Genomic DNA, 12,660 nt, shown 5'->3' on the forward strand with positions numbered 1-12,660 from the left:
GCCCAGCAGTGAATCTGTGGCCATCTTCCCTCAAAGCCATTTAGCATCGGGCACATGTAGTTAGGGTAACCAGACAGCAAGTGTGAAAAATCAGGACGGGGATTGGGGGTAATAGGAGCCTATATAAGAAAAAGGCCCAAAAGTTGGGACTGTCCCTATAAAATTGGGACATCTGGTCACCCTACATGTAGTATCACTGCGTGTGAAGGGGGTATGGGAAGAAGAGGGGTCTAAGTGTCCCCACAGCAGCTGTCTTCTTCTGAACCCCACTGGGGTGGGAGTGGGCAGGAAAGGGGATTTTGTTGGGATAAGAGAACCCAGTGAGGTTTGGGGCCTCCTGCCCTTTATGGGAAAGTTCTTGTGATTTAATTAAATATTGTGTCAGGGAAGGGGGCAAAGTTCAAGGATTTTAGGCTCCAAATGAAGGGTTTGTACTTATTAAAAGGGGGCTTTGCAAAATCGGCTGTGAAGAGACTGTTTGAAGAGGGTCGGTCGGTGAGGAGAGGGGAGGGGATTTCGTGGGGCTCTCAGTCTTCCCCTGCAGCACTGAAAGGCCAAACACTCCAGCACAGGCGAGGGCAGGAGATGTACAGCGTGAACCTGCCCCGACTGGTTTTACTGTCCTGGCTGGGGCACAACCAGTAGCAAGGAAGGTGAAATGGCAATTAGTTGGTTTTTTTTTAAACCCCTCCCAGTTTCCATCCTCTCGACCGTCCTTCGCAGTAACATGGGCCAGCATTTTCAGCCCTAGGTGCTCAAAGTTGGTCATTTAAATGCAAAGGGAGCCGTGAATGAGAGGATCCTGGTTTTCAAAGGTGCTCTCATGGCTGATGGGAGGACAAGGGCTCTGCACATGTGAAAACTGAGTTACAAACCAAGTTACACCCTCCAAAGTGTCCAGGTACCTAAGCTCTCACTGATTTTGAGGATCTAGGCTGAGATCTGGCTTTAGGTGCCTTGCTGTAGACACCTCTGTTTGAAAACTTTGTGCCCGGTTTCTGACATGCCTGGGCACGTCTGAGCTTTATCTGGCCAGTTTCCACTGAACAAGACCTTGCTGCACAGAGTTTGGAATTCAAGAACCGAGGAAATTCTGATTGGTTCTAGATTCCCCCAACCCCTTTCCAGGTAGCTGTTCTTTCCTTTGGGTCCATAACAGGGCACTGGTCCTTGGGCACATGCATGGCCCAGTGCAGCTGTCCTAAGGCTGGCTCTTAGGGGAATTGGGCTCACCTGTGCCTGATGTAGCCAGTCAGGTGACAGAGCTACGTGATATAAGGTAAGCCTGTCAGCTGGCTTTGCAGTAAGTCTAGGGAGCCTGCTGGTGGGGGAGTGGGTTGGTAGAAAAAGGCCTACAGGGAGCAGAAGTCCGCTGGGGGAAGCTGTCAGTGAGAGTCCTAGCTGCAAAGGATAAAATGGATGGTTAAATGTAGCCTTGAAGGAAGGCTGTGGGAAAATCTGCACCAGGTGTGGAAGGATTACTTGAGCTGGGGGACAAGACCATGGGACTCTGAGGTGCAAATGCTGAAGGAGGGTGGCATGGAAGCTGCACCAGGTGATACTTGTTTTTCAGAAACTGCTGCTTTGTTAGTAAACCCCAGGAAGGCTGGTGTTATTGCGGGAACCACCAGCGCTGTGTGCGTGGGAGGGTGTTTGTCTGACTGACTCAAGAGGTAACTGGAAGCAGTGGATGTGCCTGGCACTAGAAGGGTGAGGCCTTGCTGCAGAGCCATTGATCAAATCAGATGGGGGGCTGGGGGAGCAGAGAGAGGCCCCTGTCTTGCATTGCTCCTGTTCTTGTCGGCTTTTGGGGCAGAGATGTGATGCTGGATCCCTCTTCCCTGACAACCAGCAGGAATTGGGCCCTGTATGTCTGCTATCTGCCCAACCAATCATCTCCCCACCCTTGCCCACTTCCCCAGTAAACTGCAGTTAAATTTTGTCTTTACTACTTAATAAATATTAGTGACAGCATTTTAGGCAAAGGGTGATAAGGTTCACCCAGGTGGGCGTGCGGTAGAAGCTAATGCCTACAGCACGAGGTAGGAATGACTCCCTAGTGAGCTCATATAAGAAACTGTCGCTTACGCTGTTTACAGTGGGCTTTGCCCTTCGTGGCTGTAGGTTGGCACGGCTCATTAACATCCGTGGAGCTGTGCGAACTGAAACCAGCTGCACATTTGGTCCATGAATTATTTCAGACCCTCTCTTGTCTGTGCTACGCAAGCTTCCCTTCCCAGTGCCCTGAGCCTCTGCAGTTTGGCTTCTGCTTGTCCCCACTGGGCTATCTTTGGGCCGATGCTGCAGTGTACAGGAATCTTAGGGTGACCGGATGTCCTGATATTAGGAGCTTTGTCTTATATATGCAACTACCCCCACCCCTTGCAAAAAAAAGTGTGGTGATTTTTCACACTTGCTATCTGGTCACCCTAGGGAATCTTCTGTCATTTTGTTCTGTCTGATCCGGGTGCCCTAATCTCTTTGCTGCTTCCTTGTGTGTCCACTTTTGTCTGTTTCTTTGCCTTGGGGCTAAATCCAGGGCTGGATCAGTGAGCTGACGGGGGGAAATGTAGTCCTTCGTTGAATAGGGGGAAAATGAAGCTATCTCACTTTTTGTGGGGACAAGGTTAATTGATTAGGGGTCTGGAACACATGACTTATGAGGAGAGGCTGAGGGAACTGGGATTGTTTAGTCTGCAGAAGAGAAGAATGAGGGGGGATTTGATAGCTGCTTTAAACTACCTGAGAGGTGGTTCCAAAGAGGAAGGTTCTAGACTATTCTCAGTGGTAGAAGATGACAGGACAAGGAGTAATGGTCTCAAGTTGCAGTGGGGGAGGTTTAGGTTGGATATTAGGAAAAACTTTTTCACTAGGAGGGTGGTGAAACACTGGAATGCGTTACCTAGGGAGGTGGTAGAATCTCCTTCCTTAGAGGTTTTTAAGGTCAGGCTTGACAAAGCCCTGGCTGGGATGATTTAATTGGGGATTGGTCCTGCTTTGAGCAGGGGGTTGGACTAGATGACCTCCTGAGGTCCCTTCCAACCCTGATATTCTATGATTCTAAGGTTGGGTTCTTTTCCCTTCCACTCCCCATGCCATGGTGATGGTATGCGCCTTTCTTCCCCCTGCATTTCCCCCTCCTGCGTCCCAGTCGGCATTTCTGAGGAGTGAGGATCTGGTGTAATTACCCCTAACTTTAATAATTATTAGTATCCTGGTAATGCCTCGAGGCTCCAGTGGAGATCAGGGTCACACTGTGCTGGATGCTGCACAAACATGTAGTCAGGAGTCCCTGCCCAAAGACTGGACAGTCTAAAGAGAAGGTGGGTGAGCTATCTTGTATTGGACCACGTTCTGTTGGTGGAAGAGACCGAGACAAGCGTTTGAGGCCCACATTGCTCGTCAGGTTTGGGAAAGGTAATCCGTGCGTCCCGGCTAAATACAAGGTGGAGCAGATTGTTAGGGCTTGTCTACATTGGAAGCGCTAAAGAGTAGATGTTATGGCCTGGCCTACACTAAAACGTTGGGTTGACCCAGCTTCGCCCCCCAGGGGTGTGTAAAAGCCACACCCCTCGGCGCTGCAGGTAAGCCAACCTACCCCTGGTCTGGCAGCCAGCGGTAGGTCAAGGGAAGCATTCGTCCAAGCGGCTGCCTCTCGGGGCGGTGGATCAGCCAAGCTGACGGGAGAACCCCTTCTGTCAGTGTCGGTTGTGTCTACAGGGGAGCACAGTGCTTCAAGTGCAGACAAGCCCTGCCTAGGCTGTGGGAGGGGGGGTCTCCTGTCACTGTAGTGAACGCACCTCCCTGAGAGGCTGCAGCTAGGTTGACAGACAAATTCTTCCCTGGACGTAGCGCTGTCTGCACCAGGGGAATTCTTCATGCCCCTGAGCGAGATAGCTGTGCTGATGTCAGGTCCCAGTGTAGACCAGCCCTTAAGCATAGGAGTTAACACCTGTTGCGAGGGGCTATTCAGAACGAAGTGGGCCATTAACACCTGCGCAGCCATAGGACAAAGGAGGGTTAGTGGGTTACAAAGGCCTGGTCTATGCTAAGAAACTAGGTCTGTATAACTACGCTGCTCCAGGGTGTGAAAAATCCACCCAGCTGAGTGATGCACTTAAACTGACCTAACCCCAGTGTGGACAATGCTAGGAGAATGCTCCTGTTGGCCGAGCCACTGCCTCTTGGGGAGGTGGCTTACCTGTGTCCCCAGGAGAACTCCTCCTGTTGGCATAGGTAGTGTCTTCACTGAAGCAGTGCAGCATTTTAAGTGTAGGCAAGCCCAGAGCGTTATAAAGAGATGCAAAACCAGTCTCTCTATTGAGTCCTTGATTTTGAGGAATGGTCGATGCTGGCAACTTACAATGGCATAGCTCTGTGTCTCTGGGGTGTGAAAAATCCCCACGTAGCTAAACTGACCTAATCTCCCGTGTAGATGGTGCTAGGTGGACACCTCGGAGTGGTGGATTTACTACAGCGACTGGAGAACCCCTCCTGTCAGTGTAGGTAGGGTCGACACTGAAGCGTTGCAGCCATCCAGCTGCACCGCTGTGGTGTTTTAAGCATAGACAAGTCCTTAGTGTCTAGCAAAGTAATGAATTTAAGCTCCCAGGCTTGTCTGTTGAAGGCGTTGTGCAGGTTTCCTTTGAGGGCTGAGAGGTCAGGTGTGGAGTGATCATTCTGTGGAAAGCGTTTGCCTGTGCGTGTTTTTGTCGTTTTTCTGCGTGAGCGCATTCAAGAGCGTAGGGACTGTCTGGTTTCACCCATGCAGCTGCTGTTGCAGCGTTCGATGCGCTGGGTGAGGTACACCATGTTGTGATAGGTGTGTGTGAGACTCGGGGGTCTCTTCCACCAACAGAAGTTGGCCCAATGAAGTACCTTATCTCGCCCACCTGCCTCTCTCATATCCTGGTACCCACCCAGCTGCAACAACACTGCCAAGGACAGACCCAGGCCGGATTAGAGGGTGAGTGACTTGCTCACAGGAGGAAGCTGGGAACTGAACCTAAATTTCCCTAGTCCCAGTCCAGCACCTTAACCACAACACCATCCTCCCTCTGAGTCTGAGCATGACTGGCCCCTCCTGTTCTGCACCAAGCTGTAACGAGGTGCCCCCGGGGTCTATGCTGTAATGTGCTACGTGCACGGCTGGGAAGGGCAAGCAGGCCTTCACTAGTCGTGTAGTAGCGCTCTGTATTGGATGACGATGCGTGTCCCGTCTTGGCAGTAGGCTGGATAAGGCTGTCTTTGCTGACGGGAACTGTCATCAGTTCCCTGATTTCTCTTCTCCACGAGCCTTCTGGCTGGTCCTGTAACTTCCCTTTCTTGTCTTTACTGACTTTCGACATACCCGGGAGCCTGGGGAAGGGTGGGGTGGTGGTGGCAATGGCAAAGAAACTAATGGGACCCTTTGAGCAGGGGAGGCTCTTCAGGCCAATGACCCAGGAAGAAGAGAGGGCCACAAGTCCTGCTAGCGTATGTCCAGGACATAGTGAGGATGTTAGAGGGCAAGAGAGAAGCTCCTGCTAAGTTCATGCTTTGCCTTCTGTAGTTCCAGAAACCAAATCCGTGTGTGTCTCAGACCGCACACCAGTGCCTGAGGCCTCGGACACCTCACAGAGGAGGTTCTCCTCAGAGCTTATACTAATGTTGACCTTCTTCAGAAGCTAACCCCTGGGCTTGCTCGTCTTGTTTTCTGCTCTTCTGAGGGAGGGGTGTTTGTCTGGGATCCCCCCTCTGGCCCACCTCCACTCACAAGCCTTGTATCAGGTTGACAAGGCTGGATCTGCTGCTACTGCTCCCGCCCCCCCCGTCTTTGGCCCCCCCCGGGATCAGCTTGTGTTACTTTCCCAGGTAAGTTATTTCTGTAGCTGCCGTGGGAATGTCCCATCGTCATGGGGAGGGGTGGGGGGGGAGAGAGAGGCCGGTGCAGTGAGGAATAGGAGAGGAAGCCTCCAAGACACCATCTCTGTTCCTATGCAGCTCAGTCTTTGAAACATGTGTGAACCCCCGGCTAGGCTTCCCTGGCGTTTGGGCAGGTGCCTGTGGCGAGACTGGCCATGGCAGGGAAGAGGATATGTGAGTGAATGGGAGGTGGTGGGCACGGGCTGGTACTGGGGTCTCAGGCGGGTACGACCCAGGCAGTGGCTCTCCAAGGCTGAGCTCTAGTCAGGGGTGAGGGAAAGGTGAGGGAGGGAACAAGAATGGCCCCGCCATGAACCACGACCTGAGCAGATTTATGCGCCACGGATGATGCCGGCGGAGGCTGCTGTGCAGCTTTGCAGTCCAGATAACGGCGTGTTGTTTTGGCTCTGGACGTGCCCGGGAAACGAAGCGGGTGATATTGCTATTCCTGTGGAGAGCCATTTATTCTGGGGATGGTGGGGTGGGGTGCGGGTCCGGCTGCCACACGAAAGTTCAGGGCCTGTGTGGACGTGCTGTGCTCCACAGAGCTAACCTTTTGCAACCAGACAGAATAACAATGTGAACCAGCTAGGATATAATGCCCAGTGTTTGCTTGAGATACAAAGGCACAGGGCTTTCACATGAGGTAATACTGATAAGTTACGCTTGCATTCACTCCTCAGCCTGCCAGAAAGCAGCGTGGCCAGCCTGTCAGCTGCTTGCGGGCGAGGCTCGGGCAGCCAGATTGGAGCTAGCATGCAGGGAGTGCTGAGTCGGCAGGACGAGGGCTGCCGTGGCCGCTGGCCGCAGGGTCTCTGACTGAGGATAACACGACGCTCCCCTCCCTTCTCAGGTCTTGGCATCCCTAAGGGCAGAAGCATGAGCATTTTCTGTCCCAACCCGCTGCTGTTCTAACCCTTTCAGTGTGTGTGTGAGGCAGTGGTGTCAAAGCAGAAGTGGGCATGTGTGATGAGTTTTGGGGGGTTTGTGTAGGCATGGCATTTCCCTGGATGGCTCGAGGATGCACAGAGTACATGGCACAGGCTAGAGGAGAGTGGCTAATTAGCCCCTGGCTCACTCTGGTGCTTTGCCTATACAGGTGTGTACAGGGCCCGCAGTACCACAGTCCCTCACTGTCTCTGATGTTGAGCGCCCCTGGGAGGCAGGGCAGTGCTCTCATCTCCACTTTACAGATGGGGAACTGAGATACAGACGCAGGAGCAGGTTTTTAAAGGCATTAGGGCCTAGCTTCGTCTTTAGGCATCCAACTACCTTTAAAAATCCGGCCCTAAGTGTCTCGCCCACAGTCACAAAGGGATTCAGCTGAGGTCACTGAAGGCCCAGTCTCGTGCCCTAACCACTGGACCATCCTTCCTCCATCTAGACTCCTGTCTCTTCAGTCCCTTTACGGCTCCTTTGCTATCCTCGTTCAGCAGTTTGACGTTTCCCCTTCCGTTTGCTCTGCTACCACCGCAGGATGGGCTACGGAAAGAGGGATACATTTCTCGCTGGCCCATCGCATTCTCCTCAACTGTTTATACTGCAGCTTTCGCATCTGTTGCATGCCGCACGACATTTGTCATGGGCTAGTGCTGGGCCGAGTGGGTGCTTTGCAGAGGGCAAGGCCCTGCCTCCAGTGAGTCTGCAAGCTAATTTAGACTTAACTAAGCCATTTAAGAGTGAGGGTAGAATTCCACTCTAATGTAAGCAGGGACAACTTCATTCACTGCAGTAGAGGGATCTGGTTCTGAGGTGAGCCCTTTAAGTCTGACCTAAACATTGTACTTCTTAGGCAGGCAATCATACTTTCCAGGGTATCCAGTTTGAGTTGGAGAGAACATGCTAGAAAATGTGCCATAGGGAGAAATCCTGTCTTGGCACCTGGTTGCAGCACAAGGTGGGTCTTTCTTCTTTCTCCTTCCTGGGACTGATCCTCCACAGCCTTGGCATGTGGTCACTTACAGGTGGACAAAGCACAATCAGATCAGAAGTCTCCCCTTTTGCATCCACTTTGACCAGTGTAAATAATGGCACAAAATACAAGGCAAGGGAGATTCAGGCCCTCAGATTCTGATCTTTCTCCCGCTGAATTCATCACCCCAAAAGATCTGGTGCCTATAAGAAATCAGCTGGACTGAGTAGAGGGGCCCAGTCAATTATGTAATTACAAAATGATTAGCTACAATTTTATGCAAAAATATGTCTATCATAGACTGTATATGTTGTTTTCCTCTCCCCCACGCTTTGTAAGTTGTTTGTCATCCTAGATCATGAGCTCTTTGGGGTAGGGATCATGTCTCCCTCTTTATAGTGCCTTGCCCAGGGACCCTGACCTGATCTGGGCCTCTGGGTGCTACCATCATATAAATATTTAATAATAGTCCATAGTACCTCATGTCTTGCCAGGAGACTATTCTGACATCACCAAAGAGGACTCGGTTGTCAGGTGGCATTTCAGAAACAGATGCACTCTTAAGAGAAACTGATCGGTTCTCAGGCAAATACCTTTTGGACTTCATCCTGGTCTTGCTTACTCTGTCTTGACATTGAGGCAACTCCGTTAGCTTTACTGGAGTCACTCCTGATTCACCCTCATGTAAATGAAGTCAGGATCAGGTGTTCCTTCCTTAGTAAAGAAGAAAGCTCTAGAGAAGCCCAACTGTTTGTAAAGGTGGAGCTTTATTTCAAAGATTTCCAGGAAGTGTTGGCTGCTCTGTCAGGCATTTTAACACGTACTGTAGCGTTCTCTCAATTATTTCTTCATCGACCACTTGCCCTAGCCATCAGGTACTGCCGGAGGGAATGATGGTGAGATAATCACACACTGGGGGAATGCAAGCCAATGTGCCAAGCTGGGCTTGGTGTTGCAAAACACCTTGTGAATGAGAGAGCTACCCTATAACCTCTTCACGCTTCAGTTGTCACCTGTGGGGGGCGGGGTGGATGGGAATGACCCAGTGGCTGTTGCTGAGATTCCTTGTACTTGAATTCCCGTTGAAGGGTGCTGGCAATTGTGGTGTATTGAAAACTCATAGTTATAGGCTGTTGCTGTTGACTTCAGAGGGTTTTCCTGGTCCTGCTGGCAGGCGAGGGGGCTCTGAAGGGAAGGGTGTAATCGGGGCCCAGCAGCAGGCAGCCTGCAGCCAGATAGTCTAGAGTAAGGTGAGGGGACTTGAGCCTCTCGATCATAGGGTTCTTGCATGTGACCGTTCTGAATTCTCAGAAATAAGGTTGTGTTATGTCGTTTACTTTTTTACCGAACTTCTTGCAGGAGGGTGTGAACGTAACGGAAATCTTCCAACTGGAATGTGAACAACCGTTTGTTTCCCCTCTAAAACCATAAACCAAAGTCGATTTCATGAACGGTGAGATGGAGAGGAGGAAAAAACTCCAACTCACCACTCCCCTACTGGGCTTTTCTCTGATCTGGTGTGCTGAGACCCCAAATAGGAGATTATTTTATTGTTAGTAGCACTTATTACATTAAGGGCCAGCAATGAGTGTGACTGTGTATGAGACAGGAAAACACAGTCCCTGCCCCACAGAACTTGGTCTAAAAGCTTACAGTCTATGGACTACAGAACTCAATTTAGTGACCGGGGAGAGAAGAGGTGCCGCCTAGCAAGGAAATCAAAATCACAAAGGCAAAAGCCACTATCACCCCGCTTCCTGTGATCAGCCCCCCTGGAGTTGGTGGCCTATCGGGGCACAATGGCCTCTGTTGCTGCTTCTGTGGCTGCTGCCCTTGGGGAGCTGTCCAGCAGACGAACCCCATCCAGAAGTGCAGCGTGAGGTCACGGCTACAGACCAGCCCTGGGCAGGCCACGGCAATGCGCACAAACACCCCCACCACCTGGGGCCCCTTCGTCCATTTCCTTCTCCGAAATGCACGAGCGCTCCGGTCGAGCCAGCAGGAATGAAAGTGCTTGCAGCTGGTGGCACCATCTGGTGCTCGTCTGATTCCTGCCAAAGAACAGTTGTCCCCTTCCCCGACAGTTGTGAGGGAAGTTAGAGAATCAGAGTGACTCAGTGACAAGGGGTGGAAAGTGAGGGCAGAGGCTCCAACAACTGAGTATGGTTACAGAGGGTTATTGGTGGTGGTGATGCCAGTGTCCACCCACAGGCATAACCCTGCCTCCCCCAGATGTCTTCCACTTTCTCTGCAACAACCAAGGGTCGAGCGCCTCAAATATCTGTTTAGTAAACGCTTCCAAAATCAAATGTGTGTGCCAGCTCTGCACAGCTGTAGCTGTGCCACGGCTGATCCCCCTTAACCCCGCGCCACATGCCAATTGCTTTACTTAGGCTAGGCTGGGAGAGAAGGGGGGAGATCCTTTGCAAAGAGAGCAAGTCCACGCAATTATGTGCCTTATGGGAGCCTGCGGCATACAGCACCCAGGGACCTGACAGACAGATGACACATGCCCTCAGGCTGCAGTCAGATCTACATGGAGTGGTAGGTGCCCACTTTGTTGGGACCCGGTAGCTGCTGCTCACAGGGTTAAGGAAACTTCTTTCTCACTGCCTTGCTTTCTTGTCCTGAAGATGCTACGTCACTGACAGCTGCTGGCAGAGCTCCTTCCCCTGACAGCACTGGACCTGACAGGCTTTCACTGCCAAAGAGTGGAACCAGCTGTGTGGAAGGCAAAGGTGAGGTACTCGCTGAGTTAACCCCTCATTCACCAGCTCCCCTTTTATAAGTGTTGCCAAAGCTGCTGACCTCTGCAAGGTTTAGAGGCAGCTGGAAAGTGGGGGCCCACACTCCCATAGTGCCTCCCTTTTGTGGCTGCTCAAACCATCAGTTATGTGTGCAAATGGACACTTGCATATGCAAGTTGGGGAACTGCATGCCTAATCCACTGAATTTGTGCAGCCAAATGATTGCATGTGTATGCAACATAGCTTCTTTGACAACCTGGTCTCACTCACACCGGCTGTCCTTTCAAGTGCAGGTCTCCATCTTCCTCTCCTATCTGTTCCCATAACAGCATCACTTATTGGTAGGGGTGAGAGTGGTGCGGCAGGTCAGGCTTCTTGAACAGATCCCAGTGTTGGAACCTGTGATGAGTTTGCACCTCTTGGACACCTGGAAGCTCCTCTCTCTGCTCTGCCTTCCTGACTCAACACAACCAGTAGATGAAGTCACGCAAATTTCAGTGTCTCATCAGAAAGCAGGGAGGGGTGACCCACAGTTGTTCTGAGAATCTATTCTGGAATTCCCTTCACTCTGGCTAGCTGAAAGTGATCTTTGCCTTTATGGTTGGGGAGTGTGTGGAAGGTTTCTTGACTCCGGTGAACATCTCAGGCTAGGAATGCTGTTTCTGGAGGTCCCATATCAAGTCTTCCACTCCAGAATGCGAGTTCCATCTCTCCATGCTGGTGCTCAGATAGCATGGTGATGAGCTTGATATAAATGCCTAGAGAGATGTAAGACAGAATTAGAACAAACATGGCATGCAGCTTCTTTTGTTCACATTTAACCTGTATGTGAATTCTAGTGCTGGTGAAAGATGGCAGGCTGGAGACCGAAATCCTCAAATCGCTTCTGGGATAGATACAGCGCTGGACCTCATGGTGCTCCGCAAAAGTGCCTCCACTCTGAGCTAGAGGGGCCCAGTGGAATTCAGCCTTCATGACCAACTTTCAGCTTTGGCCTCCCCACCGAGACCTCCAAGAAGGGCTCCAACGAGTGGCAGTTGTGGGAGTGGTTTGTGTGATGTGCACGCGTCCGTACGAATGGCACTGAGATCCCCATCTCCTGTTATATGGGGAAACCAAACCGCCACCAGGTGGGAAGAACTTCTAGCTTTCACTGACCTGGGTTTTAAACTGGTGACCATAGAGGTAAGACTGTATTACAGGACCAGCTGAATCCCATTGAAATTAATGGAAAGCTGACTTCAGTGTGTGTGGGACCTGGCCTCTATAGCACAGCACCAAAGATAACCCTCTGACCTCCTTCCTGGCCAGGCCTGATGGTGAGTTTGTCATCAAGCTAAAACTACATTTCCCTCATTTTTTTTGTCCGTCTTACTTGTGCCCCTGGCTTGTGGGTAATGACTTGTTGTGTCCTCCCCACGCTGTGTGCCACGGTGGAGGAGGAATTTACTGTGGTGGGGAGAAGGGTTGTTGTTTTCTATTGTCTATGCTGGTTTATTTCAAAGAAGAATTTTCTCATCTTGTGTTTGGAGCAGATTTAAACCCTGTGATGTTCAATTCATACCTCTAACGTGCCTTACAGACCACACAGTTAGTCTTTTGTTGTAATCCAATCTGCATTCCTGTAGTAATAACTCTTAGCTCTGCTTCAGCTCCTTCCACAGGAGGAGCTTGGAACCCCACAAAATTACTTGATGGAAATAGGAGAACTATCAATAATACAGAAAAGGCAGAAGAGTTCAATAAATATTTCTGTTCTGTGTTTGGGGGAAAAAAGACATTACGTCAGAACTCTTTCCATTCCACTAGTATCTTGGAAGGATGTTAAACAGCAGCTACTAAAGTATACACTTTTAAATCAGCTGATCTGGATAACTTGTACCCAAGAGTTTCAAAAGAGCTGGCTGAGGCATTCGGTGGATCATTAATATTGATTTTCAATAAGTCTTGGAACACCAGGAAAGTTCTAGAAGAAAGCTAATGTTATGCCAACATTTAAAAAGGGTAAATGAGATGACGCAGATAATTATAGGTCTACTGGTCTGACATCAATCCTGTACAAGATAATCAAGTGGTTGATATGGGATTCAATTAATA

At 50.6% G+C, this 12,660-nt stretch overlaps 1 long non-coding RNA gene across 1 annotated transcript; it reads left to right on the forward strand.

Annotated features, from left to right (window-relative positions):
• Window positions 1-1,164: 1,164 nt before the first annotated feature.
• LOC141993771 (uncharacterized) lies at window positions 1,165-11,866 on the forward strand. Its single transcript, XR_012640938.1, has 3 exons — window positions 1,165-1,279; window positions 10,450-10,554; window positions 11,403-11,866. It is a non-coding gene; the product is annotated as an uncharacterized LOC141993771 (long non-coding RNA).
• The last annotated feature ends 794 nt before the right edge of the window (window positions 11,867-12,660 follow it).

Source organism: Natator depressus, chromosome 9 (genome assembly GCF_965152275.1).
Source record: "Natator depressus isolate rNatDep1 chromosome 9, rNatDep2.hap1, whole genome shotgun sequence".
Classification (NCBI taxonomy): domain Eukaryota; kingdom Metazoa; phylum Chordata; order Testudines; family Cheloniidae; genus Natator; species Natator depressus.